We start from the raw sequence: 15,020 nt of genomic DNA, 5'->3' as shown, positions 1-15,020 counted from the left end.
GCTCTCTCTCATCTTCTGGCACCCCTATAATTCTGATGTTGGTACACTTGAAGCTGTCCCAGAGGCTCCTTACACTATCTTCGTATTTTTGGATTCTTTTTTCATTTTGCTTTTCTGGTTGGGTGTTTTTTGCTTCTTCGCATTTCAAATCTTTGACTTGATTCTTGTGCTCCTCTGGTCTGCTGTTGGGAGTCTGTATAATATTCTTTATTTCAGTCAGTGTGTGCTTAATTTCTAGTTGGTTCTTTATCACAACATCGAGGGTCTCATTAGATTTCTTGAGGATCTCACTACATTTATCGGCAGTTTCTAGAAAATTATTGAAAGACCTTAAAAGTGTGGTTTTGAGCTCTATATCTTCCATTTCTGACATTTGCGTCCTGTTTCTTTGTCTCCGCATTTTTTTATGTTTTCTTGGTGCACCCCCTAGTGGTCTTTGTGTGCAGTCTTGTTGTAGTTAAGCCTTGATTGTTGTAGGTAATACTAGGGGGGATTTGACTTCCAGGCCAAGTGGCTGTGAGAATCAGCTGTGTCTGCAGTGAGAGAACTTCCCTCCTCTACGGAGATGCTAATCTAGCCTTTGCCTGAGGCTATCCGGCAAATGCCTGTGTGCAGGGCTTGGGTGGGGCGGGTCCCAGGGGATCAACAGGGTGGGCGGAGCAAGCAGTTATGGCTGCTGTCAGTCCTGTCCCCAGAGGCTCTACCTCTCAGAGTCCCAGCAACCGCTGCAAACCTTGGAGAGAAAGCTGCCTTCGAGTTCCAACTGATGCCAGACAGTCCCCCTTCTCCTGTTTGAGTCTGGGTCCCTAGAGACTCACCCGGAACTGAGACTCCCTCCCGATTGAAACAGACAACCGCGCCCTCAGCCGCCAGCCCGCTCTGCATGCACTCCACACCTTAGTATTTGACTTCAGCACTGCACCCCCTCTGAGTCTCGGTATGCTATTCTCTTTCCTTCTAATTGTAGAATTTCCACTCAGCCAGCCTTCCTGTGGTTCTGAGTGATGTCCGTTCCGTCTCTTAGTTGTATTTTTGAAGTGGTTGTTCGAGGCAGCAAACTCCGGCGTTAACCTATGCCGCCATCTTGGTTTCTTCAAAGCTACAAAGTTTCAATAAACAGAACTTTTATCACATAGAGATAACTACTGTCAATGTAGGTGTCTATCTGTCTAGATTTTTCCAATGCAAAAATATGCATACATATCACTTATTATTAGGTTTGTCTCAAACTATCTCTGAAGATAAGCTGTCCAGAGCTCATGATCTCCTGATTTTGCCATTCCCTTATTCTGTATGTATGTTTCCAACTCAAAGTCCATGATGGCTACCTGAGCCCCAACCATCATATCTAATCCACCTGCAAGAATGTGGAAGGGGTAACAGCACACCCACTCCCTTAAGGGCACTTCCTCATACCCCACTGGCCAGAACTTAGTTGGGGAAACATTTTCTTTATTCCAAGTGGCCTTTTGCCCAATTAACCATCAGAGATTGTATTAACTAAGAAGAAAAGGGGAAACATACGGGTAGGGGACAATTTTTGCTAAACACATTAGATTTTTAAAAAATTGTGTTATTTTTTGCTACTTTCCTAATGATTTTTTTCATGTAACAATATGACACTAATGTCTTCCTAAGTCATATGCATATATGTATAAAAATGTTATTTTGATGACATTATGTTACTTTATAGGTACAAGCAATTTAATTATTTACTTATTGACAATGAGTTTTTTCAAATTTTTGACATAAACAACCTGTGGCAAATATTCCTGCATTTATGTACTTCTTTTCATACTTGGACTATTTTGAGAATAGATTTTTTTTGAGTCAGATGGTAGGCACATTGTGAACATTTTTCATGTGGACTTTTAGAAAAGGTCAGTGACGGGAACCAGCTTGTAGCAGCTCGTGAGAGTCAGTTGTCCGCATTGCTTTCCAACTTCGTGTTCATTGATGTCATACTGGTATCTTGAAATCAGCCACAATGGGAGTATTTACACCATGGACATCAGCAAATGCTACAAATCAGAGCTGTTATTTATTTTTTTTCTGGAGAACTGCTTGTTAAACGTAAACTAGCACACTACTGGAAAGTATATACAAATCTTCAGTCTTAATAGTTTATGAAGACCTATTTTTTTCACCTCAAAATTCATAACAGTTCTTAAAACAGTAATAATTCCAGTTGTGATTGTATATTCCAATATTGATAATTGACAATACCTTCTGTATCCTCTGGCCTTTCTTTTCATAGTTTGTTTAGATGTTGGAAAGAATGTGGGGTATATTTGGATATATTTTGTACTCAGCCAGATCAGTATGGTCCACTAAGCACAACTAAATTTTGCAAAGACTTGGCAGCATTGTGTGATAACTCCAAAGGGTGTCTGTATTCTGGAAAATTGTTATTTATAAAAACCTTTTAAATAATTGCTTTGGCACATATTGTTGTATTGCAAGGAACATCAAACTTGGTGACTCATGGAGAGGAAAAGGGAGTGACCAGAATCTCCAGGAGGCCTTTGGCTAACTTTCCACGATCATCCCAGGCACTCCACTTAAGCCCACAGGTGGGGTTCCTCCAGACCTTGACCCCCAACTCCCACATCGGTAGCTAATAAACCACTTTATGAGAAAGTATAAATGAAGGAGAAGCAGCTTGCATAATGAAAATGGTACTAATATGGGAGTCAAGGTCTCCAGAATTCTAGGTCCTATATTGCCAATGGACTATGCAAGGAATCTGAGGGCTTCCTTTATCATGTTTGTATTCCACAGGCTTGATTTGCTGATCTAACCAACTACATTGTGCTTCAGTTTCCCTCACTATTCCTCCTAGGTCTTTCCTACAAGGACCTATAAGGATCTACTCAAGAAATTACCATGTGGCCTTAGCCAGTTTGGCTTAGTGGATAGAGCATTGGCCTGTGGACTGAAGAGTCCCAGGTTCGATTCCCGGTCAAGGGCAGGGGATGTGCAGGAGGCAGCCAATCAATTATTCTCTCTCATCATTTGCCGGGGTCCTGCCCCAGCAGGTCCAGGGGTCCCCAAAGGTGTGGACGGAGTTGGTGAAGAAGGAAGGACACAGAGACAGTGTTCAGTTGATCAGCAGCCTAGCCAGGATCTCCAGCCAAGTTCTGGTCTCGATCTCCAGCGAAGTTCTGTTAAGGATCTCCAGCCAGGTTCTGTGTCCATGGTCTCTTGCTAGGTTCTCCAGCCAGGTTCTGTGGCCATGTTCCCTCGCTAGGTTCTCCAGCCAGGTTCTGTCCAGGTTCTCCAGCCAGGTTCAGTCACCAGGTTCTGTAGCCACGTTCTAGTCAGGTTCAGTCCGGGATCTTTTGCCATGTTCTCCGCTAGGTTCTGTCTCTAGGTTCTGAGGCCAGTTTCTGTCCAGGATCTTTTGCCATGTTCTCTCCAGCGAAGTTCTTCTGTCTCTAGAGAACGTTCTGTGTAGGTTCTGTGCCAATTTCTGTCTCTCTCTCTGTCTCTTGCTGTCTCGTTACATCTGTATTTATACCAGTTGATTCAATCCTATCAATCTCTATTACAAAGGTTAGGGCGTTTCTTATCTCCATTCCAGGGAGTAAAGATTATGTAGCTTAAGCATGATTGTTCATAGTTAAAGTGATTAATTACCCGCCTGGCACTTAGTTAAGAGGTTTTATTCCCTCCCTAACTTCAGGGGAAAATCCCTACCTGGGGATTCAACCTTTCTTGGAGAGGTGACCTTGGTTAAAACACAGCGCCAAGAAGGTGAGCAAACATATTAAGAACCGTATGCCATATATGCCAGGTCCCTTGAAACAGCAAGGATGGACCGGCTCCCGGCAATCATTGATGTTTCTATCTCTCTCTCCCTCTCCCTTCCTCTCTAAAATCAATAAAAAATATATTTTTAAAAAATTTTTTCCATTTACCATATGGAAGAATATTAGTTTTTCATCAATAGGAGCATAGGAACAGCCACTCTACCACATATGGCTAACTGTATGCTCTTAGACAAGTGTCAGCTTTCCCATCACTACGAAAGGGGTGTGGGAGGGTTGGATTCAATTTGTGAGCCCTCAAGTTCAATGATTCTGTGGAAACAGTTCACCTGCATAGCAAATGTAGTGGAATCAAAATAGCCTTAGCAACAGAAACTAAACTCTCTTGAAAGAAGTGTTTGATCTAGCTTCCACAGAGTGCTCGATGAGACCATGATGCCATGATGTTATATTTCATGTATGCTATAATTTGGTTCTCATTGGAAGAGTACTGCAATGACGTAAGACACTGTTTATGAGATGATACCCTTGGGGAATGCTTATGCCCCATGAATCTAAGGGCTATAATTCACTTACACAGAGACATCAAATGTTGTTACAAAGTCATTGGAAAAATTTTCATTATTTTAACACCATCTTTAAAATATGTCTTTGATTAAGTAATATGAAACAAGATCAAATTCTGTCTGAGCTTTCCTTTATACCGATCACCTACGGAGCATTTCAAATGTGTAGTCTCTCACAGATCTCTTTTCTCATAAGTATCAATGGCAGTTATTCACCTACTGTAAGTTGGAGGGCGCAACTGAAATCACCAGAACACCCCCAGGATATCTTTTCCACCAACACTTTCAAAATGTTTGCTACTTGATATGGAGAAATCCTTTTTCTAAGTTTTTATCTCCAGCATTCCCTAAAGAATATTGCAATATAAATTGGTCATTAGCTTTGGCCTGAAATGGATAATACAATTGCCAAATATATAGTTTTCTAGGGCTGCTGTAAAAATCTACCACAAATGGGTGGCTTTAAACAATAGATATTTATTCTGTCACAATTCTGGAGGCCAGAAGTCCAAAACCAAGTCGGTTCCTTCTGGAGACCCTAAGGGAGAACCCGTTCCTTGTTTCTCTTCTAGCTTCTGGGAGCTGCCAGAAATCCTTGACCTGTAGACACATCACCATTCTGCCTCCATCTTCACATCACCTTCTCTGCTCTGTCTCTGTGTCTCAAATCTTCTGCCGTTCTCTTATAAGGACACTTGGCATTAGATTTAAGGCCCAAACTAAATCCAGGATGATCTCATCTCAGGATCCTTAGCTTAATTTTATCTACAGACACTTTCCCCAAATAAGGTCACATCTATAATAGGTTCCAGGGGTTAGAACATGGACATATATTTTTGGAAGGGGGTCACTATTCAACCCACTATAATAAGGGAAGCCCTGACAAAAAGGGACCCAGGATAATAAGTTTAGACTGGAAGGCATGGTAAAAGAAAGATTTTTAAAGGTCACATCAAGATACCAGGTTGAAATTGGGAGCAGAACTAGAGATGGGAAAAGAAGTAATTTTCATTTTACTCAATGAACATTCTGAAAGGGGAGTTGATAATGCATGAAGAAAACTTTGCCTCTGGGCTCTCCTTGCCAATCACATTTGTTAGTCTGACAAACCACTGGCTCTCATGCTGTTGGTACCAACGGAGAAACTGGGATTGTGACTAGAACTGAACAGTTATGTGGGTGTTGTCTTTTCTGGCTCCTCATTTGTCTATTATTTGTTCATCAGCCTTCCATTTAGCAAACATTTATTGAGGACTAAATATGTTCCAGGAACATGGGCTGTTACCTCCTTCTCATGTTGGGATCCTCTGTCCTTGTTTGCCCCCTGCATTGGGCTGGACATTTAGTGGAGTTGCATGTTGTCAAATCAGTCACTAAGATTACAATCAAGTGGAGTCCAAAGTGCCCTGGAAAACTCCTTAAAACATCTATAAAGCACATTAATGTGGTTTTCTGTCTGTCTGAACAAATGGTTCAGACATAACAAGCAGTCACAGGATGAAGATGAATGGAGCACACCCTAGAATGATTAGCTTTCTTCTTCTAATGTTATTTCAGTTGTTTTTCCCTTTGCCAAGCTTATAGAATTAAGTTTCTGACAATTATATATTTGACTGTAGCCAAAGCCACATAAGTAGCAGGTAGAGATATAGCAATTGGAAACTTCCAAAACTGTGTGAGCCAGAGGTAACTATAGGGATATTGTGTTTGCTTATTTATTTAGAAGGCACTGTGTGTGGTGAGGGAGTCAGACAGGTCAGGGTTTGAGTCCAGGTTCAACTACTTCTTTCTGTGTGATAGAAAAAATTCCACAAGAGACTCATACAACCTACCAAAGGCTGGGTTGCCTCCTGGTTCATTTTAATGGTACCATCATAAAGGAACCCTCAAAGCATTGGCAATAGTTTAAATCTTTACTGAAATATCAAGAAGATGCACCAAAGAGGAAGTCCTTGCATGGTATAGAAAATACTTTCTTAAAACCCCTTTCCCTCATCTCTTTTCCAATACTTTACACATCACAGAAGGCAGTTATCTAAAATTCCAACTTTAAAAATTTATGTTTTTATTGATTTAAGAGAGATGAAGGGAGAGGGAGAGAGAGATAGAAATATCAATGATGAGAGAGAATAATCGAATAGCTGCCTCCTGCATGCCCCCTACTGAGGACTGAACCCTTAACTCAGGGATTTTCCCTGACTGGGAATTGAACTGTGACCTCTTGGTTCATGAGTCAATGTTCAACCACTGAGCCACACTGGCCGGACTAAAATTTCAACTTTTTATCTTTTAAAATTCTGCGAATTCTCCCAAAGTTGTCTGCACTCTGGTTGTCCCCTTCTCTCTCCCTGTCCTCTAAATTTCCTGATCTGAACTTTCGGCGCTTTTAAATCAAGGAGATGGTTTTAGCTTTTCTCAGTTCTCTTGTCCACTTTTCCTCAATCAGATGCACAAAGCACAAAGTAAAGATACACAGAAAATTCTGAGATTAAATTTGAACTGAGTAGTCTGACTTTGCTTCTTATTAGCTATATGATTTGGGGCAAGTCACCCTTAACTCTCTGATCCTCCTTTTTATTTCTTAATTTGTAAAGTAAAACTCAAAATACCAATTTGGTAAAAAGATGGGTTGTGGAATAAATAAAATAAAAATAATATATATTCAAATTCCTAGCACAGTGTAGGCCCATTACAGGCAATCAAAAATATGCTAGTCCTCTTCTTGCTCTTTTCTCTATAGACAGACTTCTGTGTAATCAAAGGCTGCTTGATCAATATGAAATCAGATCACATGAATGAAAGCTCTGAAGGCACCATGCTAGTAACTGGTAAATCTTGCTACCATGAGAATCATTTTGCAATCATTTTGCTACTACAAACTAGGGGTCTACTTTCCACTAAAATAAAGGTAGGATAGTAGACAGTCATGAAACTTGCAGTGTCTGCTACATTGGATAAATTTGATTTGGCTACTTTCTGTGGTTTCCATTTTGTGAAATTAGGAGTTATTATTCACCAGTGGTAAATTTTACAAGATGGGAATATATCCGTCAGCACAATGTATTTTAGCATTGCTAATGCCATGGAATAAATACATATAGCATTAGAAGTAGTTAGTCAATTAATGGGTTTTGAATTTACTTCCATGTTGGCTTTCCCTTCAAAATAAATCTTCATTATTATTGTTGTTTTTGTTATTATTACTTTCTCTTTCTCCATCTCTCTACTACCTCTCTTGGTCTAAGCCAGGGGTGGGCAAACTTTTTGACTCGAGGGCCACAATGGGTTCTTAAACTGGACCGGAGGGCCGGAACAAAAGCATGGATGGAGTGTTTGTGTGAACTAATATAAATTCAAAGTAAACACCATTACATAAAAGGGTACAGTCTTTTTTTTCCCCCCAGTTTTATTCATTTCAATTGGGCTGGATCCAGCCTGTGGGCCGTAGTTTGCCCACGGCTGGTCTAAGCCATCCCCATCTTTTGTGTAGATGCCAGGCTAGACCACTAAGAGGTCTACAACACTTTCTCCCTTACACAGCAAGACTGCCCTTCACATAGCAGTTCCAGTGGTTTTTATAAGAACATACATGAGGCCTCTGATGGTTTCCCACCATTATTTTATCTGGAATAAAATGCTAACACCCAACCTTGCCTCAAGGGTGTTGATGAGCTGGCCCTGCCTCTCAATTGGAACACATCTCCGTTTATTCCTCGTCCAGGGTGTGGCAGCCACGCTGGCCTGCCTTTTACTAGCACATTTGCTCTCCTCTGCCTAGAGTGTCTTCGTCTCCATCTTTACATGGCTGAGTGCTTGTTGCTCAGGTCCTAGTTGAGACTCCTTGGCCATTTCATTTTAAGTAGACCTGGCCCTCCCTCTTCAGTCATTCCCACGTCATTCTTTTTCTTCATTCCATCCACTACCCTCTGACATTTCGAATTGGTTGTTTATTTATTTAATCGCTTATTGTCTGTCTTCCTCCAACTGAAGTCTCTGTGAAACCCCATGCCAATATGTGTCTCCAGTGCCGAGAATAGTACCTGGAACACAATAGGAGCTTAATACACATTATCCCTAGGTACAGGGATTTGTCACAGATATGAGTGTGAAGAGCAGCAAGTCTTTGATTTCTTCCACCTCCATGAGGTGTCTTTCCCTCATTTAGAATCATCCCCTTCCAGAGCTCCCGGGATCTCTGGGTTATTAGGAGACTTCTTTATCACAAAGGGAAAGAATCCAGATTTCCTGCCCCCTCCTCCCTCTGGCAGCTTTCTCTACTTCAGGCTGCCTCTACTGTCTGAAAAGTTCATCTGCCTCGATTTTTAATTATGCAGTGTTGCATGGGCATATTTGCATACGCAAATATTTGAGGAATTGAAATGGCAATTAACTGATGTATATTTGAGATTATTTTAAGCTCTCTGCTTGTCTTCCTGCTTTCTTTTTCTGTGGCTCAGTGATGCTGTGTTTCTCCATTCCGCATGTTTTCAGGTCTACGCTAACCTCAGTCAGAGTGCTGGAAGATACTGTCCTTGAATACAATTGAAAATCACCATTTTGATCCTTTTCTAGAACTTAATAAGAGATGTCAAAGATACCTACATTTTTTGATTTCTACCTGGTTAGTAAACCACTCTTCTTCAAGGCTTCAGCTAGAGAGGAATTGATCAACAATTATTAAAATTACCGAGGACCTGCCATGGGAAGCGCCCTGTGCTGGACACATTACGGGCATACAGAGAGGAAGAAGACCAAAGTCCTCGCCTCTGGAGCCTTCACGTTCCACAGGAGGACGAAGACTAACAACCTGGAGTTGGTATTTGGTGGATGACAGAGCATTCAACATAAAATATTTGCTTCCCACGAAGTTGCCAATGGTTACTGAATGGTTTTGGTGATTGCCATCCAGGACATTAAAAAAATTAAAAATTTTCAACTAACTACTCTATTGGGGGAAACTGGATCTATATTAATTTATTGTTAAACGAGCAAGTGACCAAACTAGGTTCTTGCTGCAGTTTGGAGCAATCATAGAAAAGTGTTGGGGCGATGGAACAAAGAATCCAGAATACAGAAAAGGTAGTATCTGCTTCTAACTTCAATTTCTGAGCTAAGTTCAGTGGAATGTTAACATGAATCTTTGAGAGGAGACAGAGCACTTGGATGGCAGCATTTCTCACAGGTGCTTAATTCCAAGGGGTGTATTCCGGGGACTGGGTCAAGGACAGCTTGACAGAGATGTGTGTTGGGAAGCAAATCCTGATGCCTGGGCTGAAGAAACTACAGCCAAGAAGCCAAATGCTGCAGCTGGGCACCATGGCTCCGTGTTAATGGAATTGGATTTTCTTCTTCCCTTCCTTCTGGAACTTTAGGAGTCTTATGATTCAGACATTTAGAGTAGGGACATGCAGAGCAAATAATTTTTGCCCTCATATAAATTGACATTTGGTTGGATTTTAAAAACATCAATTCAATTATACTCCTTTCCATACAGTATTACTGGAAACACATGGAACACTGAATTTTTTTCTTTCTGAGTGAAATATCACCACCCTGTAAGAAGAGAGATCAATGGTCTTTGTTAAATAACAATTTAGCAGCATCCTTTTTAACCTGAAATTTGAGCCCTTTTCTCCCCAGGCTTTCTGTCATAAATAGATAATTCCTCTGAGGACATCAGTATTTAAAACAGAAGAAATCTGGTACCTTTAACAAATCCTGCTAGTTAATTTTTCTTTTTCCAAGCTAGTTGGTTTACATCTCTTAATTACTGAGCAGTAAATTGCTGTTCCTTAAAACACATTTTTTTCAAATGAAGATTTTTATGCTGACTTAACATATTTCATCTGAGTTGTCTACAAACATATTTTTATACTTCAAAAATATTTAAAGACTTTTTATTGGAAATAAGACAATTTTTCTCATATTTTTCATGTTCCTTATGGATATAGAATGATTGCATTATTTAGTTTTGTAACCATAGAAGTTTAAAGTTGGAAATAACCTCATAAGTCTTTCACTTTTTCTAGAAAACAAAGTCCTGGGGATAAAAAAATCACATCCAAAGGACTAAAACTCACACCTTTGGCCATTAGTATGTGGTATTTTCCACTTAGGGTAGAGAGTGAGTTTGAGGATAGGGGCTGGTTAAGGGAGCACATGGTGAGAAAGAAAAAACTCTTATAGCTTAGCCTTAATGTATGGACTTACGATACCCAAGGTTTGGGTACATTCTCCTCTTTTTCCTTTCTGGTGAATTTTCTGGTGCATCTGCGAATAGCAGGTGTGGTATTTATGTGGCCAACCAGTACTGGGTAGGTGAGGGTGTGGCCAGGCCCCTTTTAAGTGTGATGGAAGTGTAATGTAATTGAGAGCGTAGTAATCTGTCTCCAGGTTCTTTTTTTTGGTGTGCAGCAATGGACAGGCAGTGATGTGTAATAGCTCAGCACCTGGACTCTGGGATTTGTCACCTGAGTTGGAATCCTAACTTGGTCATTTATTACTTGGATAATTTTAGGCAAATTTCATCTTTGCACCTCAATTTTCACATCTTTAAAATGAGGATAATAAGCCTGGCCAGCATGGCTCAGTGGTTGAGTGTCAACCTATGAACCAGGAGGTCACAGTTCAATTCCCAGTCAGGGCACATGCTCAGGTTGTGGGCTCGTCCCCAATGTGAGGTGTGCAGGAGATGATGAGAGATCAGTGATTCTCTCATCATCATTGATGTTTCTATCTCTCTCTCCCTCTCCCTTCCTCTCTGAAATCAATAAAAATATATTTAAAAAATAAGATGAGGATAATAATAGTACCTATTTTATTCATTTATTATGAGGATTAAATGACATAAAGTTAACTGCTCAATAAGCAATGACTTTTGTAGTGAAAAGGGTTTGGATTTGTTTAATCCAGTGTCTGGATTTCAATCTTTTGGCATGGCAATACAGAATTTGGGGCCTCTGTTTTACTATCTCTAAAATGGGATCAGTTATCTGTATTGTCCTGGATCTTGTAGGATTGTTGCAAGGACAAGAGAGCACATAGATAGGCTCTTAGGACTGGGAAATTATTAACATTGCACTCTACTTGTGAAATACTTGCTCAGCTAAAATGCATAATGGAACCGTAAATTAAAAGTTATACTGTAGTTCTGTACCATGCAGGATTGTTTTGAAGGGACTTGAGATACTTTTCTGCAGGAAGAGAGTGTGTAAAACTTGAACCACCTGCCCTGAGAGGAAGTGGAAACATTAAGACCATCATCCCCATCTTTCAGCAGGCCGCAGAGCTGAAAGCATGGGCACTGCCTCATTATCCTGATGACTCATAGGGCCAGAGCACTTTCCCTCTCCGCTGCTGTTCCTTCAAATTTAATTCATTGTTCTTCAAGATGTCTGCAGTTCCCAGAAATGACGCAAGTGGTGTGTACCCTAGTCAGAGCCTGGACATTTGACTCTCAGGACATTCTCCCAAGAGATCCTGATCCTGCCACTCAGAAATACAGCCCCTAGCAATTCCAGCAAACCCTCTTCTTTCTTAACAAAAACTCAGAGGGTTGTAGCTGTATGGACTCCTTTTTAAAAGTCTTGCAAAGCCTACTGTAAAAAGATTGGATATCCCTGCCAAAACACATGGGTAAAGAATGAGTTCCTTTTGATATTATTTTCATAAGTGACAGTATTTGGTCATCCACAGGGTGAAAAGCAGACATTGGCATAGCTGTTTAAACTCTAAATGAGAGGCACTAGTTAAATCTATTAGCAAACCAGTTAATGCACATCAGTCCTTCTTCAGTCTCTCATCCTTGAAGCAAGCTTGAAATGCTTTTAAGTCTAATCAGAGTAGGAGGCACAGTCTCTGGACATCTTTTGTCACATGAAATAATTTAAAAACAGTAAACATAACACCAAGGAGACAACCCCCCATTGGAAGGGATGTTGGCAAGTAAGGAAGCTCGATGGAAATGTGCCTGACTGGTGAGGCAGCAGCTCCCATTCAAGCCACATCACGTTTTAATTTTTTTTCACATTCCATTTTTAAATGTCAGGTACTGTATTTTTTTTTAAATATATGTTATTGATTTTTTTACAGAGAGGAAGGGAGAGAGATAGAGAGTTAGAAATATCGATGAGAGAGAAACATCGATTAACTGCCTCCTGCACATCTCCCACTGGGGATGTGCCCGCAACCCAGGTACATGCCCATGACCAGAATCGAACCCCGGGGCCTTTCAGTCCACAGGCTGACGCTCTATTCTCTGAGCCAAACCGGTTTCGGCCTGTATTTGTTTTAACCAAACAAAAAACTTTCCTCATTATTCTCCCTTCTGTTGTTAACATTTCCCAATATATGTAGGGATGTTAGCATTTGATATTTTATGATAATCTTGTAAAGGACAGGTATTATTTCCCCCATTTCACAGATGAGGAGATTGATGATCAGAGAGGTCATTGAACTTCCCCAACAGCACACAGACAGGTCTCACATCCACGTTCCCTGATATCATGCTGATGGGAGCTCCAGGGGTACCGACTCTATGGTGAGGAAACCTTCCGGTGCCTCTGTCTCAGTGCTGACTGCAATAAGAGCCCCCTGAGGTGGATGCAGAGCTGCAGGGTTCCCATGAGAGGCTGTGTGTGTGTGTGGGTAGAGGGGGAGTGGTAATTTGGAAACATAAAACACACAAACCCTGCTGTAAGTGGGAAGTGCAGGGAGATGCTTTATTGCAGAGAAGCATCACAGCTGCAGTGCTTTTCTCTGAAACAGGCGTCTCACTGTATGAGTCCCAGATTTCCAAAGGAGTGTAACCTTTACAAGGTGACTGCTAATCCATCTACAATTGAGCCAGATATTCCCCTCCTGTTGGGTCCTCTTCATAGAGACCCTTATGTCCACTTCTAGACTCTTTCTAATGACAACAATGGCAGCTATGGACTAGGAATTGGACACTTTGCATGTGTTATTGCATTACTTTTCACAGCAATCCTAAGAGAAAAGATCATTCCTATTTTATAGATGAAGAGAATGAAACTTAGAGAGGATAACTTGTCCAAAGTTACTTCACCTGTCCATGGGCAGATGTGCTGGTTACATATTGCTGCATAACAAATTACCCAGAAATCTATTGGCTTATCATAACAATCATTTTATTATATTTCACTATTGTGTGGGACAGGAATTTAGACAGGGTACAGCAGAAATAGCCTAACTTTTCCACGTGACATCAGCTATGGTGGCTTGACTGGGGCTAGAGAGTCTATTTTCACGATGGTTCATTCATATGGCCGGCAACTGGACTGCTAGCCAGAGTTATCAGTTCTTTTCCCCATGGGCCTCTGCATGTGGCTGCTTGGGTTTTCTCATAGCATGATGGGTAGGTGCCAAGGGTGTGTATTCCAAAAGACAAGAAGTGAAGGCTGCCAATCTCCTAAAGCCATGGTGTCAGTTCTGCTGACTTTTATTGCTCAGGAAGTCACAGAGCTCTTCTAGACTCAAGGAAAGGGAACATAGACCTGACCTCTCATTGGGAGGAATGTCAAAGAATTTGTAGCCATGTTTAATCTACCACAGCAAGGATGAGAATCCAGGTTATAGTCATAACACCATATTGCATCTCAACTAGTTCAATACCAGATGTTGTTTTCAATGACCACATTTGTCTCTTTGTATTCTCATGAACAACATAAGGGCAAGGATCTTGCCTTATACATCTCAGGTTAGGCAGAACACCTACCTGAACATAGTTAGTCTATAATAATAAAAGCATAATATGCTAATTAGACCAGACAGCCGAATGACCTTCCGAGCATCATTCTGGACGTCCTTCTGGATGAAGCCGTGGCAGCGAGGGCTGAGGCAGAGTGGTTAGTGGTGATCAGGCAGGCAGGAGAGCAGTTAGGGGCGATCAGGCAGGCGAGTGGTTAGGGGCATCAGGCAGGCAGGCAGGCAGAGTGGTTAGGGGTGATCAGTCCTGGATTGTGAGAGGGATGTCTGACTGCCAGTGGGATAGGGCCTAAACCAGCAGTCAGACATCCCCCAAGGGGTACCGGATTTCAAGAGGGTGCAGGCCGGGCTGAGGGGACCCCCACGCCCCTGCCTGTACATGAATATCATGCACTGGCCCTCTAGTGATGCATAAATGAGTGAATGATGGAGAGCTGAGTTCCAGTCCTGGCTCTGGTAAGCAACTCTGTTAGCCCAAGCAGGATGTTGAAGTACTCTGGTTCTCTGTACTACTCAGTAAAATAAGGAGATGGAATTAGATTGATCCTAAAGTCTTCCTTTTCCTAGCACTGCCATTGCATTAGTCTGCTCAGGCTGCTACCCAAAATACCTTCTTCCTTCCTTGCAGGTGGCCACTTCTTGCTGCATCCTCATGGAGATTTCCTGAGGATACATATTTCTTTTACATTGGATACAGGATAACTAATAATTGCCATTTATAGCTCATAGATGTGGTATGCGGGGAACAAGATAACAGTGAGGGGTTCTGTGGTCTCTAGGCTCTGGTGCAGTGGGTGTGCCCTGAGGGATCTAGAAAAGGAGATTACTGTAGTTTCAAAGGTATGTTAGTTCTTTTAGATGCAAAAAGACAATGGACAGGCAAAGATTGACCTTTTTCAAGGAAGCTACAAGCCTAGGACATGACTACCCACAATGACTTCATTTTTAGGAATTTTTATAT

Source organism: Myotis nattereri (genome assembly GCF_964212035.1).
Source record: "Myotis nattereri genome assembly, chromosome: 12".
Lineage (NCBI taxonomy): Eukaryota > Metazoa > Chordata > Mammalia > Chiroptera > Vespertilionidae > Myotis > Myotis nattereri.
Note: the sequence above shows the minus strand (reverse complement) of the source record.